Genomic DNA, 6000 nt, shown 5'->3' with positions numbered 1-6000 from the left:
TCTTTTGGTGCATAAATATATAGCAAATGGCTTGAACTCACGTCAAGATAATATATCCTATATGAGGTGTGAACTAAACTATCACATGGAAACATGGATAAATTTTTTTTCTTTTTTTTTCTTTTTTGTTTTGTTTTGTTTTGTTTTGTTTGGCGAGGTGGGGGGCAAGTCAGAGATAGAATTTCTCTGTGTAACCTTGGCTGTCCTGGACTCACTGTGGACAAGGCTGGCCTCCAACTCACAGTGATCTACCTGCCTCTGACTCTCTGAGTGCTCAATTAAAGCGTGTGCCACCATGCCTGGCTATGAAATGATTTCTTAACCCAGCACAGGATGAGGTGAAGCCATTGTTACCTGGGGAGATTTGTAACTGAGTGATTTTGAAGTGATGCAAAAATCACCAGCCTGAAATCCTTCACAGCATGATTGTAGGTGAGACACTCCCATACTAAGCAATCTTATAGGGGCAGTTGGAGACAAAAACAAAGTAGATTGTTTTGATAGGACCTGGTAGTATATAGTTCAGTGGTAGTGTGTGCTTAGCATGAATAAAGACCTGGGTTAAAGTCTCAGTCTACCACACACACCTTTCAGGGTCAGGTATGGTGGTGTTCGCCTTCAACCCCAGCACTCAGAAGGCAGAGGCAGGCGGATCTCTTTAAATTCAAGTCAAGCTTAGTATACAGCAAGTTGCAGGCCAATCAAGGATACACAGTGAGACCCTGTCTCAAAAAAAAGTTCACGTTCCATAATTACCTGCACCTGTGTTTTCCACCACTGACGAAGGCCTGTTGTTGAAAGGGAGATGACGCAGCGGTAAAGGTGCTTGCCACAAGCCTGGTTGGTGACCTAAGCTCCTGGGTCCCTGCAACCCACATGGTAGAAGGAAAGAACTGACTCCTCAAGTTGTCCTCTGAGCTCTACACCTAGATGTGCAAACAAATAAGTAAAGAAAAGTAACTTTTAAAACTTTAAATTCCTGCTGTATTCAGAATTGTAAATATTAATTCTGCTGGATATCATTAAATAAGACACCACAACTGGGTGAAATGTATCTTTTCTACGCAGACAGATGAGATACAGGATGGCATCTCCTGGAACTCTGTCCCAGTATTGCCATGATATTTCATTTGTGACTTTGTTGGGGAATACTGAATTTCTATTCACTCCAGTGCAGTCAGGCCAGAGGATAAGTCATTAGTCACCAGGACCTCTGTTCCATGGGTAAGTTTATCTCAAATAATGAGTAGTTATTTCAACAGCTGAGCACACTTAGGAGCAATGGTAGGAGGAGGCCACAGCTTCAAGATGTAGCACAGTCTGGGAACCACTTTGCTGCAGCTGCCACTGGTGGACTTCACCTCAATGTCCCACCACCAGGTCGCTGCTTCTAGATGGTGTTTCTCCTCTGACTGCCCGCCTTTCCTCTCGCTGCAGCATGCCTGGGGCCGCCTGGATTTTCCTATTCATGCTTCCTACAATATAACTAACTGCTCAGTAGCCACCAGTATCCTCAGATGAAAACTCTCCCACACCACCAAACCATTTCATAGATCAGCAGCCAGTCTAAGGATTGGGTGATATAGAAAACTGGATCATATCTGTCGGCTTAAAGACGAGACTGATACTGTTTGCTTAGCTCAGCGGAGCAGCAAATGAGAGGAAGTGAACACAGTCACTGACGGGTGTCATTTCTCTGCTGAGGATTAGGATATTTTACTCTGGATAGATAATTATTTATTAACAAGTTTTATTATATATGTATTTTTTAACATACCCCTATTTGACAGTCACCAGTTTATTAAATTTAACGATAAGAAATGCATCAGCTTGGCCATGGTGGCACACCTCATTCAGTCCCAGCACTTGGGAGGCAGAAGCTTTATACATTCGAAGCCAGCCTGGTCCACATGGTGAGCTCCAAACCAGCCAAGGCTATATAATGAGACCCTGTAGAGTGAAAGTGGGAGGGAGGGAGAGAGAGGGAGGAACCGGGAGGACACAAGTGATGGGATAACAACTGAGTTGTAATCTGAATAAATTAATTAAATAAAAGAAAAAAAAAAGAAAGGGAAGGAAGAAAGGAAGGAGCAAAGGAAGGAAAAGAAGAAAGGAAGGAAAGAAGGGAGAGAGGGAGGGAAGGAGGGAGGGAGTGCGTCACTCCCCAAAGCTGCTACTTTGTGGAAGAGCTTGCAGAAGGGTGAAGATTTTCCAGTCCCGTACTTGGTCTCCTTCCACAGATTAAGGAAGATTCTTCAGTGTTGCAGACAACTAATGATAGAGATGGAGATCCAAAGGGTTCCAATGGAGAAGCAGGTGTAGCTGTCACCATAGAAACTGAGTAAGCACTGTAACTGTGCTTGCCTTTCTTGCCAAAGAACCCACCGTAATAAAACAGTAGCTCCCAGAAGCCATGCTGGACTATAGACTCCAAACGGGAACTAATCCCAGAGTCCTTTACAGTGAGCATGTCAGGCATTTGCGTGGCACTCAGTAGCTAAGCGTAATTGAAATGGCCCCTTTTAAATGAGAAGAGTGCTGCATGGAGAACGTAAAGCAAAAGGCTCTGGTGAGTTCACAGAGAAGTTTATCTTTCAGTTCCAGGTACAGTCATGTCTACGCACCATGTAACAGTTAACTAGCCAATCCTAAGCATACCTAAGTAGGAGCATTTCATACTGTGCATTGGCATTCTTCTACATGTCCCTATAAAATGAGCTCTTTCTCAATTAAGAACAACTATTAATTGAGCCATTTCCCAATGTATTACTCAGGATCTTATTCTCTCCACAGCCCTATTAAAATACAGAACATAATTCTAGGTATTATAACCCAGGATTCAATGAAAACATTCTCTTCAGTTAAATGATATAGTACTACCATTAATATTTCAGCAACTTGATAGCTTTTTTAATAGAAATACTTCCTTGCCGAATAATACATATTTGATAAATCAGTAGGCTTAATGTTCTCATTAAAAATAGTTTTAGAATTAAACATCATAAGAGACCATGTGTGACACCATAATCCGTGCCTAAAGGAGGAAGACTGCGTCTGACACTTTGCTCCCCACACACCTTGTTAGTTCCTAATAAATAATTAAAGAAGGGCCGTCTCATCTAGTTCCATAACTGAAGCTATCAGTTCCATGTATGTGGTCCCCAAATCTGAGTCTAAGGATTCCAAAATGCATTTTACCCCACTGTCTGTCTTCCCGTGACAGTCCTGACACAGCCACACCACATTAGACCCCCTCAGGGTCGTCACTGATACCTCCTTGGTGCTCCTAAATTTGAAAACTCTCCAACAGCACAAATGACATTATTTTATCAGCACAAGCGAGCACGTGAGAGCACACCACACACACACACACACACACACACACACACACACACACACACACACACACACACAGTTCCTGTGCACGTTCAATCAGAAGCAGCAGTGAGTTGGGTCTTGTGTCTGTTGAATTTTCACCTCTTCACAAATGTTTCCAAACATTTAACCTATCAGTATTTCATGAAGATTAATTTATAAATCTCTGGAGATTAAGCTAGTTTTAAATTGCCTTGAAGAAAGGGCTCTAAGCCAAGTGAAATGTGATTCCCTCCCTTTTGGAGGTTCTTAGTTGATGTGTCATTTTAGAGTGACATTTTTACCCATAGGTAATTTTTATTCATAATTAATCTCCAGATTTGTTATTCTTTTTAAAGATGTGTTTATTTTATGCATACGAGTGCTCTGTTTTTCATGCACACCATAAGAGAAACTCGGATTCCATTACAGATGGTTGTGAGCCACCATGTGGTTGCTGGGAACCGAACTCAGGATCTCTGGAAGAACAGCCAGTGTTCTTAACCACTGACCCATCTCTCCAGCCCCAAATTTGGTTCTAACCTCTATGACAATTTATCTTACAACATGTGTTTCCCAAAACAGGTTAAACACACACACAGGAGCAGTGTATCGATGTGGCCCTAAAGGGCAGCTGAACACATTTCAGAGAACAATTGTGGGGCTGGGGAGATGGCTCAGCAGGTAGGAATATTCACTGCTCTTGCAGAGGGCATAGGTTCAGTTCCCAGCACACACAGACCATCAGGCCCGGCTCTCATGTTTCCTTTTTACATTATGACTTACTATGCTTTCTTTGATTTTCCTATTTTCCCCTAACATCATACATTAACAGTTGGATAGTGATTGCTTCATCCTATATAATGTTTTATGTCACTTTGTATCACCAGTACAACCATAACAGCTTGCTTTCAGTTGAGCAGATGTTGCCTTTTGTTTGTTTACTTCCAAACATCTCATATCATTCTGCCTTGGTCATGACACGTTTACAGAGAGCAAATAACAGATTAAAAACAGGCCATACTGACCATCTTGACAAGAGCAGTTTTTGTTATCTTTTGTTCCTGTTTTAATCATCTAATTTTTAAAATTCAACTCATTCTTCCTGTCTTTAAATTTTTATTTTTCTATCATCTCCTTCAACAACTAGCAATAATTTTAGTATTGTGTTGGTTAGGAAAGGGTTGGCCAGTCCTATGAGCAGTGGGTCTCTGACAGACTGATTCAAAACAGTTTTTCAAACTAGCCAACAGCTCAACTGGCTGCTCTACGTTCCATAGTAGACAATATTAGAAAGTGCCAGGTGGCTTCATAGGACAGTCATCGCCCTTAGGAATGTGTTGGTTTTGTTAAAGAGACCTAAAGATTGTAAAATCCTGACCAGTGCTCACTTGAGTATGCAGTACTGGAATCCTACTCATAAGCTGCCCAACGGCACTCAGCAACATGGTGTCTTGCTTAATTTGTATTAGACTAGAGGAGTTAAAAACCTTTGAAATTGACAAAGGTGTTCTTCAACAGTGAACAAGGCCAGAGTAAAATCTGTAGAAGATGATATTGGCACGAAACTAAGCAAAGAGCAGCTATAATACTATACTCACCACTGTGGCAGACCCAAAGTTACCTTTTGCATTTTCAAAAAACACACTAAAGTCTGCTTTTGGGTTTTTGTTTATTTTTATTTGCCACACTTTTCCTTTGTTATTCTTTCTTCATTTTGATTTTTTTTAAAAATCACATTAATCCCTATTTTCCTCTTCTGGTTTGGAAAGGTGTATTTCCAGGTTTGGGTCTACCTTTGTTATCCTTCCCTTTTTGCATATGTTTACATTAGCTTCTTTTCTCATTGCTGTGCCAGGACACAGTGGCTCACACCTGTAATCCCAGCACTTGGGAGGCAGAGGCAGAGGCAGGTGGGTCTCTGAGTTCAAGGCCAGCCTGCTCTACAAAGTGAGTCCAGGACAGCCAAGGCTACAGAGAAACCTGTCTCAAAAAACCAACAACCAACATACACACATATGCATATACAGAGTTCTGTTGAACCATAAGAAGTTTGAAATCTTGATATTTGTGGCAAAAAAAAATGTGTAGAACTGGAGATTATGTTAAACAAACCAAATAGAAAAAATACATGCTCTTTCATATGTGAAAACTTAGAGTTAGATGGGTGTGGTAGAACATGCCTTTAACCCCAGCATTTGGGGAGCAGAGTATCACAAATCTCTGAGCTAAAGACTAGCCTAGTCTACAGAGCAAGTTTCAGGACAGCCAGGGCTACATAGAAAAACCCTGTCTCAAAAAACAAGCAAACAAAAAAATGTAAAGTTAATCTAAAATGGAAGAGAACAATGATTACAGGAAGTTACTTGTTGCAAACATTATGGATGAAAGTTCTAGATTCTAGGCAACTATGGTTTAAAATAACCATCTATGAATTATTTTGTAATAACTAAACGATGGGAGCTCAAAAGTTAATAAATGAGATGAGAAATGCTGATAACCCTGACAATTGCATGTTACATGCACATACTAAATCACACTGTGTACCTATGTATAACTATCTCTAATTAAAGGGTGTGTATGTATGTATGTATGTATGTGTGTGTATATATATATATATATATATATATATATATATATATATAT

This window comes from Acomys minous (genome assembly GCF_964271855.1).
Source record: "Acomys minous genome assembly, chromosome: 8".
NCBI classification, from domain to species: Eukaryota; Metazoa; Chordata; class Mammalia; order Rodentia; family Muridae; genus Acomys; species Acomys minous.
This window is presented reverse-complemented; position numbering follows the sequence as displayed.